A 17,666-nucleotide genomic window follows, 5' to 3' on the forward strand; every position below is an offset into this window, starting at 1 on the left:
TTCTCTATTATGTCTTATTTCCATATTTCAAGGCTTTATTTGTATGCACACCGCTGACTTTTTCAGAATTAATCAACCAGCCAGCTCCATGAAGAAAGTAAAGGCCCAGATATCAGCACAGGGAGCAATTCAGGGTATCTTTTCTAAACTTCATAATTACTCTTGACTGTATCTGTAGAAAGCTGAATGCATTTCCGTGCTGCTAGAGACAGGGAATTTTTCTCAATAGCATCAGTAACATTCAGATTAGAGGAAACTACTTCAGCAAAATAGAGAACAATAAACATCCTAAATGACCAAACCTGTAGCTCCTAAATTGCTTGCTCCGCTCATTTCAGTTTTCCTTGGAGAATTCTGATTTTGAATGAGACTTTGCACCATCCAAAGAGCCTCTGCATTATTCACTGTCAGGAGAGAGGATTGAATAACTGGTCTCTCCCCAGTTTACCAACCAAGTATCAATGAGCCAAGTCTTCATACACCCAAAGGGAAAAACCTTAATTATGCCAGTGACTACAGAGATGTACAAAATTTAGGAGGAAGGACAAAGAGCGACACTCTTGTTCACTTATTTCCACCACTGTCCCTCACTGACTTGTGAGCTAGCCCCATTTCTTTTCAGATTACCCAACAAAAGAAGCAACTTGATGCCACAGGAAGATGGAAAACCCGGGTGCTGTTCTCTAATGCAGATGACTTCTGTTTCTTGACATCCTTCCACCATGGGGCACAACTACTAATAGAAGCTTGTTCAACAAACAGTCCTCTTTCTCTGGCAAGACTGTTCTTGTCTCCTGAATAGGAAGCTTAACAAAGGGTGTCAGATACAACAGTGGCCCACTTAACACCCTTTCTTCTTCCTTACTAACAACTCCAAGTTTCTGTGGGGCGGCAATGTGCCTAACTTACAAACTCTATTTCCCAGGGTGGCATTTATAGAGATCTCCTTGCTTGGAGAAAGGACTTGGTACCCACTGTGAGGAGCATGGTTAGCTGACGGCCTCCAGTTATTAACTCCTGGCAGCTTTCAAGCTGAGGTCATGCGTTTCTCGGGGCAGCCCCCAGCCAACAACTAAGCAAGATGGTAGTATGAAGGCCTGCCCATTTGTACCCGACATAGGACTCCCCCAGCAGGCAGCCTTTGCTTTGGAGCTGCACGGTGGGCTGATAGAGTCTTTGTCAGGTCTGTATCAGGGAACGATGGCTCCCCTGCCCAATCCTGCTTCCTTCTTTCACAGATGTTACTCCCCATTAAACCTTTTGCACACCCAATTCCATCTCAAGCATCTGCTTCCTGGAAAACACAACTGGTGATACCCAGCTTCTCCGGTGACTTTGGCAGGCAGATGACACCATTCTGGCCAGTGAGATGTAAGTGGAAGTTGTTGGATGGGATGCTAGGAAAGTTCTTTCCTCGAAAGCTTTCTCAGCTGACATATGCTGTTTTGCTCTTTGCGTTTTCCCTTCTTTTTTTTAGCTGGAATACAGATGCGTTTTGAGGGGTAGAGCAGCCATCTTGTGACAATGAGGTAACAAGCACAAGGTCTAAGACCATGTGCTATGATAGCAGAGTAGGAACATGGAGGGAGCCTGAGTCCTGGGAGGCACTGTGAAGGGATCATACCAGCCTTGACTGCTTACCTCTGGATTTCTTATTTGTGCAACACATAACTCCCTTACTTGTTTAAGCTTTGATATGTCAAGTTCACAGGGCATTTTCTTATGTCCTCTTCCGAATTCACAGGACGTAAGAAAATGTTCATGATATGTTGTTAAGCAAATATAGCAGGTTATAGAGCAATGTACAGAGCAGGTTACCAACTATTTATTAACATGTATGTGTGTGTGTGTGTGTGTGTGTGTATATATATAAAAGCACACAATACATACATATGCCTTTTATATATGTATATTTTTAACACATATTATATACATTTTATCTATATAAAGATAAAGGATGTGCTTAAGAAGAAAAGGAGGATGGTAATACCCACCTATGCAGCTGAATGGGATAAATCAACCTCCTGCCACAAAGGGATTGGGAGTGACATCCAGTTTACCTGTTTATTCCTTCTCCCGTAAGGTTTTGACTCATGAGAAATAAAACAATCAGTATGTGAAAAAAAATTAATACAAAACAAAAAGCGTATATTTACGAATTGTATAATACACACTGATTTGTCTAGAAAACTGCAAAGCCCTATACTATGTATAATTCAAGCTAAGAGGTTATTTTTCTATTAGAGTAAGAGAATTCCAAATTTTTACTTTGTTGTCATCTGAGAGTTCCCAGTGAGAAGGTGAGACACTCAACCTTTAAATTACTGAACAAGAGAAGCCAGGCAGCTACCCATGCATGGGGTAGGAGAAAGGGATTTGAACCAGAAATAAGAAAATTTAAATTGTAGACAGTCCACTATTTGTAAATTTTATTCCTAACGAATTAAAAACCAGGCAGCTCCCCATGCATGGGGCAGTAGAAAGGTTTTGAACTAGAAATAAGAAAATTTGAATTGTAGACAGTGTACTGAAAAACTTTATTTGTAAAGAGGGTAATATGACTTGTCTTACTTTCTTCACAGGATGTTGTAAATTCAAATAAGATAGTTACTGCAAAATGCTACACAAATGTAATTTTTTTTTTTTTTTTTTTTTTTTTTTGAGATACAGTCTTGCTCTGTTGCCCAGGCTGGAGTGCAGTGGCGCCATCTCGGCTCACTGCAACCTCCACCATCCAGGTTCAAGCCATTCTCCAGCCTCAGCCTCCCAAGAAGCTGGGACTACAGGTGTGCACCGCTGAGTCCAGTTAATTTTTGTATTTTTAGTAGATATGGGGTTTCACTGTGTTGGCCAGGCTAGTCTCGAACTCCTGACCTCAGGTGATCTGCCCACCTAGGCCTCCCAAAGTTCTGGGATTACAGGCATGAGCCACCATGCCCAGCCCACAAATGTAAATTAATAGCAACACAAACACCAGGCTTCCGCACGCCAGGCACTGCGCTCCATACTTTATAGATTTCTAACTCATTCAATCCTCTCAAATAGCCAATGAGATGATGCGATGTGATTATGGGGCCCAGAACACTGGGCCCCAAAATACCCTGGGGTCAGTTCTCCCTAATGTACGCATTTTAGAGGTTGTCGTACTTATGTTTAACAAATATGGTTCATTAGTATTTTTGTACATTAATAATAGCAAGTATGTTTAATTATGATCTAGTTAAACACTGAGCCACTTCTATTTCTTGTGATTCTAATTATTATTATTATCATTATTATTATTGAGACAGGGTCTCACTCTGTCACACAAGCTGGCGTGCAGTGGCCTGATCATAGCTCACTGTAACCTCAAACTCCTGGGCTGAAGTGATCCTCCCACCTTGGCCTCCTGAGTAGCTAGGATTACAGGTATGCACCACTACACCTAGCTAATTTTTTATTTTTTGTAACGAGAGATGGTCTCACTATTTTGCTCAGTTGATTTCAAACTCCTAGCATGAGGCAATCCTCCTGTCTCAGCCTCCCAAAACACTGGGATTAGAGGTAGTATAAACCATTGTGTCTGGCCCTGCTTCTAATTATTTTTGAGATAAGAATAAAGAAAGAAAAGAAAAGGAGACTGTTGGTTGAAGAGAGAAGGCCAGACATGGTGGTTCATGCTTGTAATTCCAACACTTTGGGAGGACGAGGTGGAAGGATACTTGAGGCCAGGAGTTCAGCCTGGGCAATGTAGTGAGACCCCCATCTCTACAAGAAAAAAAAAAAAAAAAAAAGAGGAACCCTCTTTCACCTTTTCCTCATGTATTTGTTTTAGCCCAAAGAAGGGGAAGCCTCTGCTGTACTTCTGCCCTCTCTTAATTTATCCCTTCTTTTTTTCCTTCTCATAGGAGTGACTGAGATGATAGTTGGGGGCATTCATTGCACCAGTTTCACTAGTGGGCTAGACCAATATTGAAGGCTAAAGATCAGTGCTTGTGACTGTTTCGTCCTCTCGTTCACTTCTGAGCCCATGTCCACAGATTCTATTTCACTTCCTGGAAGGGCGGCAAGCACACGTGGATGGGGCTTGAAAACCACATTTTAGAAGGAGGCTTGTGGTCTCTGCCTTTTGTCTGCTGCTTGGGTAAGTAGAACCAGGGTCTACTCTGAAGGTTCTACCTGTGTCTTCATAGAAGCATGCCTGAAGATGCAGGTACCAAGATCTTCTCTGCCAGAAGGTTTTCCTGGCCTTTGCAGCTCTCAGCAGACAGGGTATCTCCACTCTGCGGCTAGTCCTCCCGTTCTACCTCCTCTGCCCTGCTCTGGCTGAGCCCAGGGCTTTTATGGACCTCAGAGGCGAGGAAGTGCTTGCCGATTGGTCCATGCGCAGCCAAGGGCAGGCCCAGAAGAGGCACCACAAGTCCCCACTCCCGTCCTTGGGACTGGCAGCTCAGCTCCCAGCCTTCAGGCCTTCCTTGACCTGAAGGAGGGGCCTTACTGGGGACCTGCCCCCTTCCACCCAGGAATCTCTCTGCCTCCTGCTGCCATTCATGGCCCCCAGGCTCACGGGACTTTACTCTGAGATCCAAGCAGGCCATCCACAGCACGGAGAAGCCAGGCAGCAGGGGCAGGCACCTCTGAGCCTGCAAGAGCAAGGGGTCCTTCCCAGCACCCGAGAGTGCAGGGATGCCTGAGTCTGCAGCCTCGGTTTGGGCAGCTGCAGCGGAGGCCTAGGGAGCTCCTGCCCCATCTTGGAAGGGGTGTGGCTCTCTCGGGCTTCATGGACCATGCAGCCCCAGCGGCGCCTCCCTGCTGCAGCTGGGGTGACGGCAACAGCAAGCTGTATGGAGCAGTGGCTGCCATCAGTGGCACCCTAATCCCCTAACAGAAATCCAAACTGTAATTTGTGAAACTTCATCTCTTCTGCTAGAATGGAACTGCATATTCTTCTCTGTCTCTGGGTATGACATAGGATTTGACCCATAGTAGTAGAGACTTAAAAAATGCTTATTGGATAAATTAATAAAGTATTTTTTAAGTAAAGTTTGAAAGAAAATTTGTAAAGGAGCATAGATTTCCAGAAAGATGAGAAGGTAAACTTAGCTTAGACTGGGCAAGGAGGGCTATAGACTTTCATAAAACCAAGCCAAAGTACTCTGGACTAAAAACAATACTGAACTTTAGAACTAACAGAAGGATACAAACTGAAGGGCCAGAGTCAGAACAGAAGAGCAAAAGTCCTCAGGCAGTAGCAGACATGAAAATTAGCTGTCGGCAGGTGAGCTGCTCTACTATTCACCTCTCTCTATGGGTAGGAATTTGAAATATCCACTGTCTGCCTCCTGGCAGTGAAAGCATCTTCAGAAGTACAGTCAAGATATCTGTCAATATCATGTGTTTTACATGTCAAATGGAAGCAAACTAGCATGTTACAGCTTAAACTTTTTAAAACATATGTGAAAAGCGTAGGCAGATTCTACTTTTTAAAAATATTGTTTTGTGAGTTAATGGAATTTTTATCAAAATAATAAATGTACTTAAAAACAAACATGAAAAAATAATAGTTCCTGCTGCACCATTCACCAGTCCCCAAAAGCATATCGCAATAGTCAACTCTTCATTTTTTATCTATTTCTTTTAGCATATTTCTCAATAATATGATTACATTGCTATTTTTGATTTACTAGCTTTAAAAATGTATTGACTTCCTTTGATGGAGAATAAAACTCACCCCCAATTTCATTTTTCAACAGAGCTCACCACTTGGGGACAAATCAATAGTATTATAATAAATATGTAATTATTGTTTACTGTTGAAGATAAATGACTTATGATTATGATTTTGGGTTTCTTCTGTTTGCTTTACATCTCTATTTTTCCTAGAGTTAACCACTGCCTTATTTTTTCATTTGTTTGATTTTCTTTTTTTTTTTTTGGGACAGAGTCTCAGCCTGTCACCCAGACTGGAGTGCAGTGGTGTAATCATGGCTCATTGCAGCCCTGATCTCCTGGGTTCAAGCAATCCTCCTGCCTCAGCCTCCCAAACAGCTGGGAGTACAGGTGCACAGCACCACACCTGGCTAATTTTTGCATTTTTGGTAGAGAAGGGGTCTCATTGTGTTGCCCAGGCTGGTCTAGAACTCCTGGGCTCAAGCCATCTTCCCTCCCCGGCCTCCCAAAGTGCTGGGATTACAGGTATGAGTCACTGTGCCTGGCCCAGCTTTTCACTTTAAAAAAAGAAAAAAACCCATTAGCTATATCTCTTCTTCAAAATCTCGATTTTTTGCCTTAAAAACCACTTTCTCCCTCCAGCATTAAGCCTTCCTAACAACTATTCTCACCTTCCGGGATTTCTTTCCTGTTCCCTCCCAAACTCTCTCTTATGCCAAACACTTTAGCTCTGCCCCAGTCTAGTGTTCTTAACTTGGTGCGACACCATTTGTTTCTACTTACACCAGTAAGGCAAAGGCCCCTAGATTGATTCTCTAGTTAATTAGGATCCATTTTTCTTAGAAGTCAGTGAAGGTTTATTAATGATATATTTTCCTCTTTCAAGATCAAATTCAAAATAATGAATTATTATCTACACTAAAATAAAAATTAAACTAATTTCAGTTTTTCCCTTTATAAGGAGATGCACATAAAAATCTAGGTTTACATAGCACCGAATTTCCAGTTTCTTTTCAGGTATGTTAGATTCATGCACGGGTAACTGTCCAAGCAATCCAACAAAGAGTGGGTTAGTTGAAAGTGGAACAAGTGAAATCAAGACTGTCATGGAGTCTTCCAGAGAAAGGCAAGTGAAATGGAGCACAGCTGGGGGTGGGATTGGGGTAGAAGGCAGTGTAGCATACAGTGGTTTGATTTTCTGGGCTGCAAAGAACTGTTAGAATTTCAGGTAGAGAATTAGGTGGGCACTAGATTACAGAGGGTCTTGGGGCCAAACTGAGGCACTGTGGGTTTGTTTGTTTTTTTTTTTTAATCAATAAGCAATGGCAGCAAATTCCTGTGGAATGTCAAAAACTTATCTTGGTAAGTACAAATGGAAAGAAGTGTGAAAAAGAAGGAAGAAAAAAGGAAGAGGAGAGAACCAAAGACAAAAAGAAATAAAAGAATCTTAAGAGTTGGAAGAAATCTTGGTATGTACTTTTTTCCTTTTTTTTGAGACGGAGTCTCGCTCCATCACCCAGGCTGGAGTGCGGTGGTGCGATCTCGGCTCACTGCAAGCTCTGCCTCCTGGGTTCACGCCATTCTCCTGCCTCAGCCTCCCAAGTAGCTGGGACTACAGGCATCTGCCACCATGCCCTGATAATTTTTTGTAATTTTTTTTTAATAGAGACTGGATTTCATCGTGTTAGCCAGGATGGTCTCGATCTCCTGACCTCATGATCCGCCCACCTCTGCCTCCCAAAGTGCTGGGTTTACAGGTGTGAGCCACTGCGCCTGACCTTTTTTTCTTTTTTAAGTTAAAAAAATGGGGGTCTCTCTATGTTGCCCAGGCTGGTCTCAAACTCCTGTGCTCAAGTCATCCTCCCACCTTAGCCTCCCAAAGTGCTGGATTACAGGGGTGAGCTGCCATGCCCGGCGGGCATTTATTTATTTAGCCCCACCTCCTGCCCAGTGCTGGAATCCTTTCTTCAAATCCAGTAATCAGAGTTCTATATCCTAGAGCTTGCCTAGAATTTTAATTTTAACTTTTTATTTTGAGAAAATTGTAAATTAACCTGCATTGTGAGAAATTCTGTATACTCTTCATCCAATTTTCCATGATGATGACAGCTTACCTAACTATAGTACAAAATCAAGCCAGAAAATTAATCCTGATATAATCCATCAACTTTATTCAGATTTCATCAGTTTTATAGGTACTTGTATGTGTGTGTGTGTGTCTGTGTGTGTGTGTGTGTGCGTGTGTGTATTTTGTTCTTTGCAGTTTTATCACAGGTATAAATTTGTATGACCTCCACCACAGTCAAGACACAGAACGGTTCCATCACAGGGATACCTTATGCTTCCCTATTACAGCCACTGATACCTCCCTCCCTATGCCACCTGCCTTAACCCCTAGCAACTACTAATCTGTTCTCCATCTCTATAATTTTCTAATTTTAGTAATGTTATCCCATTAGGTCATTCTTACATTGCTGTAAAGGAGTACCCGAGACTGAGCAATTTGTAAAGAAAAGAGGTTTAATTGGCTCACAGTTCTGTAGGCTGTACAAGCGTGGTGCTGGCATCTGCTCAGCTTCTGAGGAGGCCTTAGGGAGCTTTTACTCATGGTGGAAGATGAAGCAGGAGCAGGTACATCACACAGCCAGGCAGGAGCAAGAGAGAGAGTGGGAGGGTAAGTGTCACACACTTTTTGAAAAACCAGATCTCATGGGAACTCACTCTCACGAGGACAACACCAAGCCATGAGGGAATCTGTCCCCATGATCCAAATGCCTCCCACCGGGCCCCACCACCAACACTGGAGATTACATTTCAACATGAGATTTGGGGGAACAAGTGTCCAGACTGTATCAGTTATATAAATGGAATCATGCAGTATGTAATCTTTTGAGATTTGGCTTGTTTCACTCAATATAATTCCCTGATAACCCATCCAAGTTGTTTCAAGTATTAATGTTTTACTCCTCTTCATGGCTTAGTAGTATTCCATAGCACATGTGTACTACAGTTTATTGTGAATAAAGCTGCTATGCACGGAAGGGAAGGATAGGAAGAGATTTGTTAAAGGATACAAAATTACAGCTAGACAGGAGGAATAAGTTCTAATAGAACTATAAGATGACTACAGGTAACAATAATATATTATATAGTTTCAAATAGCTAGAAGGAGGATGTTACATGTTCCCAACACAAAGAAATGATAAATGTTTGGGATGATGGCTACACTAATTACCATGATCCGAGATCATCATACCTTAACCGCATTGAGACGTCACTATGTACCTCATGAATATATATGATTATTATTTGTCAAATAATATAAAATAAAAATTTTGTGAGCATGCTTGTAGAGGGTTTTGTGTGAACATACATTTTCATTTCTCTAGGGTAAATGCTCAGAAATGCAATGGGCCATATGGTAGTGGCATGTTTCATTTTTTTGGGAACTGCCAAACAGCTTTCCAAAGTGGTTGTACCATTCTACAATCTCACCAGCAACATATGAGTAACTCGGTTTCAATACATAGACATTTTATTTTGTTTTATTCAGCTATGGAAGGGATTTTATTTTTATTTTATTTCTATAGCTTCTGGGGTGCAAGTGGTTTGTGGTTACATGGATGAATTGTATAGTGGTGAAGCCTGAGATTTTAGTGCACCTGTCACCCGAGTACTGTACATTGTACCCAATACGTAGTTTTTTATCCCACACTCTCTCCCACCCTCCCACTTCTGAGCCTCCGTAGTCCATTATACCACCCTGTATGCCTTTGTGTATGCATAGCCTAGCTCTCACTGCTACATGAGAATATACAGTATTTGGTTTTCTATTACTGAGTTACTTCACTTGGAATAATGGCCTACAGCACCATTCAAGTTGCTGAAATAGCAATATTTTGTTCTTTGTTATAGCTGAGTAGTATTCCATGGTGTACATATACCACATTTTCTTTATCCATTCATTGGTCGATGGGCCCTTAGGATGGTTCTGTATCTTTGCGATTGGAAATTGTGCTGCAATAAACATACAAGGGCAGGTATCTTTTTGATACAATGACTTCTTTTTGAGGGGGTAGATACCCAGTGTTGGGAATGCTGGATATACTGGTAGATCTCCTTTTAGTTCTTTAAGAAATCTCCATACTGTTTCCCATAAAGGTCGTCCTGATTTATATTCCCATAAGCAGTGTATAAGCATTCCCTTTTCATCACATCCTGGCCAACAGCTATTGTTTTTTGACTTTTTAATAATGGCCATCCTGGCTAGGGTAAGGTTATGCTATCTCATTGTGGTTTTAATTTGAATTTCCGTGATGATTAGTGATGTTGGGCATTTTTTCATGTATTTGTTGGCCATTTGCCTATCTTCTTCTGAGAATTGTCTGTTCATGTCATTTGCGTACTTTTTGATGGGATTATTTGTTTTTTTCTTACTAATTTGAGTTCCTTGGAGATTCTGGGTATTAGTTTTTGTCAGATGCATAGTTTGCAAATATTTTCTCCTGTTCTGTGGGTTGTCTGTTTACTCTGATGACTATTAATACATAGACTTTTTAAACAAACAAAAAGATTTTTTTAAAAAATAAAACAGTCTGGGTGCAGTGGCTCATGTCCATAAGCCCAGCACTTCAGGAGGCCAACACAGGACAATTACTTGAGGCCAGGAGTTTGAGACCAGCCTGGTCAAGGTAGCCAAACCCCATCTCTACAAAAATAAAAATAAAAAAGTTAGTCAGGCATGGTGGTGCATGTCCATAGTCCTAGCCTCTGGGAGCTAGCTAGGACTACAGACGTGTACCATCATGGAGGATGGGCTTGCGCCCAGGAGGTCAAGGTTACAGTAAGCTATGATTTCACCACTGTACTCCAGCCTGGGTGACAGAGCAAGACCTTGTCTCAATAATAATAATAATAAGTGATGAAACAAAAAACTTAATGCAGATTTAGGCTTGCTTGTTGTCAACATCACTGCCTTCCTCCTATGTAATGGAAAAGAGGAACCAAGAATTCTATTTCTTAGAATCCCCTTCCCCATACAGTTCCAGAGTAGCATCTGCAAATGAGAGGCACCCGAATGAACTGCAGAAAGTAGGCAATAAGGTGAAGTCATCACTCTCTGGAGGCCACTCTAGGCGGATATGTGGGCTGACTGTAGACCTGAAGTTCCCAGCAGTTTCTGGATGAACTAACCTGTGGGAATCCCCTATTTTAGACAGTCAGCTGCAAGCAGGCTGTGATGACTTGTGGGAGCTTCCCACAGGTTTCTTGATTTTATTATTATTCATTTTTAGTTACCTTGCTGTGTTATATATTATGTATTATCTCAAAATGACTGATTCTGACAATGGTTGTGACCTTTTGCTAATGGCACGTGAACATGGAGTGTTTGGGTCAGGATCGAGTTCAAATACTAAGATAAAAAACCCAACTAGCTAGCTTACACAAGTCAGAAATTTGTTTTTTCTCATTTGTCTTCTCATGTTAGATCAATCAAGGCTGTTGGGTTGTTCTGCGACATCATCAGTGTTGACCCGTCTCCTCCCTCTGTCTATAATCCTGTCCATAGTGCTGGATTCTACCCTCGAGCTTGTCTCATGATCACTGGACAACTGCTGCTCGTTAGCATTGCAGGCAGAAGGAAGGAGGAAGAGAAGAGGATATGTGCGTGAGTACTTTCCTAGATGCTCCACCCAATGACCTCTTCTGACGTATCTTTGACCACCACGATCTGCAAGGGAGGTTGGTAAATATACTTCTCAGGGATGTGGATAAAATATGCCAGGGAGCATGCTTATGCTAAAAGTATTTATTGTTTATCTGAAATACAAATGTAAGTGAGAGTCCTGCATTTTTATTGCTAAGTATAGTATGTACAACCCTAATACTTTTATCTGACCAAATCCATTGCCATACTTGGCAACATGGGGGTTCTAATTGGAAGCTGAGCAGGCAACTGGTGGTCTCTGCCATGTTGAGTCTTCAGTCTATTGCTTGGTCTCCCACTTTTTAACCCATGCCTCCTCTCTCTATCCCTAGAGTAATTAGCCAGTTGTAGTTTTTACTAGGGTTCCCCATCGACTGCCATATCACCTGATTTCTAATATTCAAATGCTTTTTCTTTTTTTTGCAGCACAGTAAACTCCACTATGTGTGTGAAATTTCCCTTGAGAGGTGAATTGGGAGGGGGGCATTTAGTTCAAACTGAATGTTAAAGACAACTGAATTGTAATATAATTTTTCACACTAACTTTATAGCCTGAATCTTCAGTTCCTCTTCCTTATGTAAAATGTCTCCTATCTTACTGCTTTTGTAGCACTTAGCTTTTTGTTTTAATAATTAATTTTAAGGTCATCAGTATAAGAATAAAAATGGTGATGTAATTATATTAAAAGGTGAGCAGAGGGAAAATTGGGAAAGGTGTGGAGAAGCAAACTGTGCTATCATTCATTGCAGTAGGAAGTCAAAATACCATGTTTCACATTGATAAGTCATAAATTGTTGAATGTGCATATTATTTTTAAAGGTTCCTTTGGATTTTGGTGGAGTACAGCAGGAAACTATTGCCTCTCAATATAAATCATTTTGTATTATTCAGTTTTTTATCAAACCCTGTGATTGAATTATTTCACTGAAAATTAAAATGTAAAGGAGAGGCTGGGCACAGTGGCTCATGCCTGTAATGTTAGCACTTTGGGAGGCTGAGGTGGGCGGATCACAAGGACAGGAGTTCAAGACCAGCTTGGCCAACATGGTGAAACCCTGTCTCTACCAAAAATACAAAAATTAGCCAGGTGTGGTGGCGGGCACCTATAATCCCAGCTACTCAGGAGCCTGAGGCATAGAATTGCTTGAACCTGGGTGGTGGAGGTTGCAGTGAGCTGAGATCACGCCACTGCACTCCAGCCTAGGTGACACAGCAAGACTCCGTCTCAAAAATAAAATAAAATAAAATAACATAAAAAGTAAAGGAAAAACTACTGACATTACATGGGAACTTATCTTCTTAGAATGAATAAGACAGCACAGCACAACGCAGCTATAATTAATCAGTAATAAGCACCAATATAGTGGGTCCTAGTAGACAGTGAACTACACAAAGATTGTATTTGGTCTTCAGAACCTTCTCACCTGCAGGGATCAGAAAGCTGTTTGCCGTGCTGTAGATTATCAATGAAACTTAAAGTGCTACATTTTTTCATGGATTTTTTAAAATTTGAAAGGTAGAAAGTATTAAGGTCCAAAAACAAAACTGTGGGTAGAACTCTGGGTCTCAGTGGTTAGAGAAGGTCTGGGGCAGCAGGCTTGCTAGTGCTCCTGAAATCCTGCTAAGGACATGGCTAGGTACATTTTACTTGTTGGTAAGGCTGTCACACTAGTAATCATTTACTTGCTCTAGAACGTTGAGTGATATCATTATTATAAGAAATTAAGATAATTTCTCCAACTTGACTTGACTTTAAAATTTAGCATAGCCTAAAACAGTTTTGAAGAATAGATAAATCTCTAATTCATAGCCCTATTTTAAATTAAGGCATCATAATATGATTGTAGCTTTAATGGGGACTGTTTTGAAATAGATCACTTTGTGATAATCATAAGGTACACAGTCTCCTCTACTTTCAAAAGAATTGCTCCAACTTACAACTCTGCACTACAGTATAGGCAGGATGTAATGTGATTTTTAAAGTTCTTCATATGGGATGACTGGAAGAAATGTTTCGTTCCTTTTTAATTTTATATATTTTAAAATTGGAATAATCTTACATTGTTTTTGTTCATTCTAAAATAAGACACATTCATTGCAAAAATTAAAACATACAAAATTACATAAAATATACTGGAGCAGAATGTATTTTTTTTTCCAAAGAAGGTGGCACCCATCCCACATACTCTTCTTTTATTTATTTATTCGTTTATTTATGAGACAGCATCTCCCTCTGTCACCAGGCTGGAGTGCAGTGGTGTGATCTTGGCTCACTGTAACCTCTGAGTCCCTGGTTCAAGCGATTCTCCTGCTTTAGCCTCCTGAGTAGCTGGGATTACAGGCACGCGCCACCATGCCCAGCTAATTTTTGTATGTTTAGTAGAGACAGGGTTTCACCATGTTGGTCATGATGGTCTCAATCTTCTGACCTCATGATCTGCCTGCCTCAGCCTCCCAAAGTGCTGGGATTACAGGTGTGAGCCATGGCACCTGGCCCACACTCTTCTTATAATAAGATGTTGACACTCCTCCATTGAGAGGGAGGGTCTGGGTTCCCACCTTTTGGATCTAGACAGAACTCTGAAATTGCCTTTGACCAATAGATTGTGGCAAAAGCGACTTCTAAGGCTAGATCATAAAAGGCAATATGCCTTCTGCCTGGTTCTTTCTCTCTGCACTTGTGTCTTTGGAGCCCTGAGTTGCCATGTAGGAAGTCTACTAACTTGAAACCTCCATGCTGAAGAGATCACATATTAAGAAACACCATAGAGGATCCCAGGTACAGTGGCTCACACCTGTAACCTCAGCACTTTGGGAGGCTGAGGCAGGAGGATCACTTGAGACCAGGAATTCAAGGCCAGCCTGGCCAACATGGTAAAACCCCATCTCTACTGAACATACAAAAATTAGCCGGGTGTGGTGGTACATGTCTGTAGTCCCAGCTACTCAGGAAGCTGGGACTTGCCTGTAAATGCCTCCCAGGAGTAGAATCCCAGCTACTCGGGAGGCAGGAGAATCACTTGAACCCTGGAGGTGGAGGCTGCAGTGAGCTGAGATCATGGCACTGCACTCTAGCCTGGGTGAGAGGAGAAAAGAGAAGAGACGAAATGAAACATCAGGAAACACCACAGAAGAATAAAGTGAGAGTCCCAGGAATAGTCCCAACTATTCAAGCCTTCCCAGCCCAGGCACCAGAAGTGTGCATGAAACTGCTTTTGAGATGTCCCCACTCTCAACCACAGTCTTGCTATAATCTCATGGGAACCCCTGATGCAGAACTCCCCAGTTAAGCAGCTCCTAAATTCCTGATTCACATAAATAGGGGGAGTTAAGAAATGAATAGTGCTACCACATTTTAAGAAGAGTTGTTATGCAGCATTCCATTAACGGGACAACCCCTTCTTTCCTCACCCAAGATATAACTACAGTTACTAGTTGGAAGTCTACCTGTAAAGACTTCTTAATGCATATATAAACTTTTTAAAAAATAAGATTATACTACGTCTATTACTATATAATCTTCTCTCATTTAATAATGTATCATGGACATCTTTGCATATCAGCACATAGATCAACCTCATTCTTTAACAGCCACATAATACTCCCCCACATGGATGTACTACAATTTATTTTCCAATCCCCTATTGGAATGTATATATATGTAAATAGAGTCTTTTAAAAATAAATGTTTATATAAAAATACATACTACAGTGGATCACTTGAGGTCAGGAGTTTGAGACCAGCCTGGCCAACATGGTGAAACTCAGTCTCTACTAAAAATACAAAAATTAGCCGGGCATGGGTAGTCCAGCTACTTGGGAGGCTGAGGCAGGAGAATCACTTGAACCAGGGAGGGGGAGATTGCACTGAGCTGAGATCCTACCACTACACTTCAGCCTGGGTGACAGAGCGAGACTCTGTCTAAAAAAAAAAAAAATATATATATATATATATATATACACACACACACACGTATATATATATTCTGTATTTTGTATAAATTTATAATCATACCATCATACTATTTTGTAAACTACTTTAATATTCAGTATATTTCACTTCCATGCTATTAAATGTTCTCTAAAATATTACTTTTATTGCTGGAATGATAGCTATCATCTGAATGTATCATTATTAATTTAAATGAGTCTATTGTTGGACATTTATGTTGTTTTCTATAAAAAAATGCTGCAGTTATCATAATATTAGATACACTTGTCCAATAATTCTTTAGAATACATTTCTAAAAATAAAAATGCTGAACCAAAAGATATTTTGTACAAACTACTAATTGCATCTGTGTTCCAATTAATGCTCCCACCAAAAGTAAACAAGCATGTGTATTCCCTATCCATTTCTGAATTCTGATCATTTAAAAAAATGTTTAATCTTTGCTGATATCACTGCTTAAAATTATTTTATGTTTTATTCTCATTTACATTGATTTGACTATTTTAAAAGACACAGCCAATCTGAGTTTTGGTGCAGACTGCCCTTGAGGAGGTCACTGGAATAGGAACTCTCAACACCACAGGGAGTCCTGCCTAGAGAATCCTAAGCCCTCCTGCCTCCTGGGCCATCAGGTGAACTATAGCCTTGCCCAGAGATGACTAGGTTTCTCACACTGCACCCGTTAGCTTTACTAAGTGTAAAGATACTTATATGGGGCAAAGGTACTTGTGAGATATAAGTGACATTGGGAGAACCCCAATGCAGGGCCTTTTTACTCTGGTTATTCTAGGCTACAAAAGGCATTTTGGTCCATTTGGAATAAAAGTGCAAAGTGAGGGAGTCCAGTCTCATTATTTGAATTGGTCTTGCTAGACTGTATTTCAATATGATCTCAACTGATAAATGCCAGGGCCCTTCTGTAGGCTCACAGGAGGGAATGTTCTTACGGGACTGGTTAAGGAGCTCAAGGGCTCAGGGAGAGGCAAAGGTTGGGCCCATAGCTAAGTAACGAACTTTCCTTCTAACTGTCCCTGTGCCCTGCTAGTGCTGTGCCCAATGTCATGTTCATTTCCATACACAATTCCTCCTTTCTAAAATGCCTCTTCCTTTCTCCAGATGAGCAGACCCTATGCCTTCTGGCTTCTTTTTTGTTTTTTCTTCTGAGACAATCTCCTCTGTCGCCCAGGCTGGAGTGCAGTGGTATGATCTTGGCTCACTGCAACCTCTGCTTCCTGGGTTCAAGTGATTCTGGTGCCTTAGCCACCCGAATAGCTACGACTACAGGCGCTCACCACCATACCAAGCTACTTTTTGTATTTTTAGTAGAGACAGGGTTTCTCCATGTTTTGCTGGTCTTTAACTCCTGGCTTCATGTGATCCACCCACCTCGGACTTCCAAAGGCTAGGATTACTGGCATAAGCCACTGCACCTGGCCCCTTCTGGCTTTTCTAGGTCAGAGGTATCTGTTCCTCACTTAAGGCACTTACCCCTTTTTGCCTCACATTCTGGTTATTTTCTTATAGATTTCCTGTACTGCACTGGACTTTAGACTGCGTCTTTTTCACCTTTATCTCTCTCCACAATGTACAATATGATGCTAGCAGTATCTTTTTTATCAAATGTTCCTAGCCTCTCTCCTTTATTTTAAGTCAGAGGTTGGCAAGCTATGGTCCTCAAACCAAATGCAGCTCTCTAACTGTTTTTATTTATTTTTATTTATTTATTTTTTTTTGAGATGGAGTCTCGCTCTGTCACCCAGGCTGGAATGCAGTGGCCGGATCTCAGCTCACTGCAAGCTCCGCCTCCCGGGTTCACGCCATTCTCCTGCCTCAGCCTCCCGAGTAGCTGGGACTACAGGCGCCCGCCACCTCGCCCGGCTAGTTTTTTGTATTTTTTTTTTTTTTTTTTTTTTAGTAGAGACGGGGTTTCACCGTGTTAGCCAGGATGGTCTCGATCTCCTGACCTCGTGATCCACCCGTCTCGGCCTCCCAAAGTGCTGGGATTACAGGCTTGAACCACCGCGCCCGGCCACCTGTTTTTATAAATAAAGTTTTATTGGAACACAGCTATGCTCATCATTTACGTATTGCCTGTGGCTGCTTTTGATCTAAAACAGCATTGTGGAGTAGTTGGGACAGATCTTATAGCCCGCAAAGCTGAAAATATTCACTATCTGGCCCTTTGCAGAAAAGGCTTGCCAACCCTTGTTCATTTTCAGAAAGAAATTTGTCCTTTGGACTGTATCCATTAAATCACTCACTGCCTTTTCTCTTGCCTTATGAAATCTGTAAGCATGATAATTACGAAGTATTTTGAGAAATATTCATCATAAAATAGAATCTCATTTGGGGAAGTG

At 41.3% G+C, this 17,666-nt stretch overlaps 1 protein-coding gene across 1 annotated transcript in view; it reads right to left on the reverse strand.

The window, feature by feature from the left end:
- LOC105492165 (serine/threonine kinase 38 like) overlaps positions 1-8,952 on the reverse strand; it is a 113,342-nt gene extending 104,390 nt beyond the window's left edge. Inside the window, exon 1 of the mRNA XM_071072005.1 lies at positions 8,183-8,952. The gene's annotated coding sequence lies outside the window, so the exon portion shown is untranslated. The remainder of the gene's footprint in view (positions 1-8,182) is intronic.
- Between the last annotated feature and the right edge of the window lie 8,714 nt (positions 8,953-17,666).

Source organism: Macaca nemestrina, chromosome 10 (genome assembly GCF_043159975.1).
Source record: "Macaca nemestrina isolate mMacNem1 chromosome 10, mMacNem.hap1, whole genome shotgun sequence".
Classification (NCBI taxonomy): Eukaryota; Metazoa; Chordata; class Mammalia; order Primates; family Cercopithecidae; genus Macaca; species Macaca nemestrina.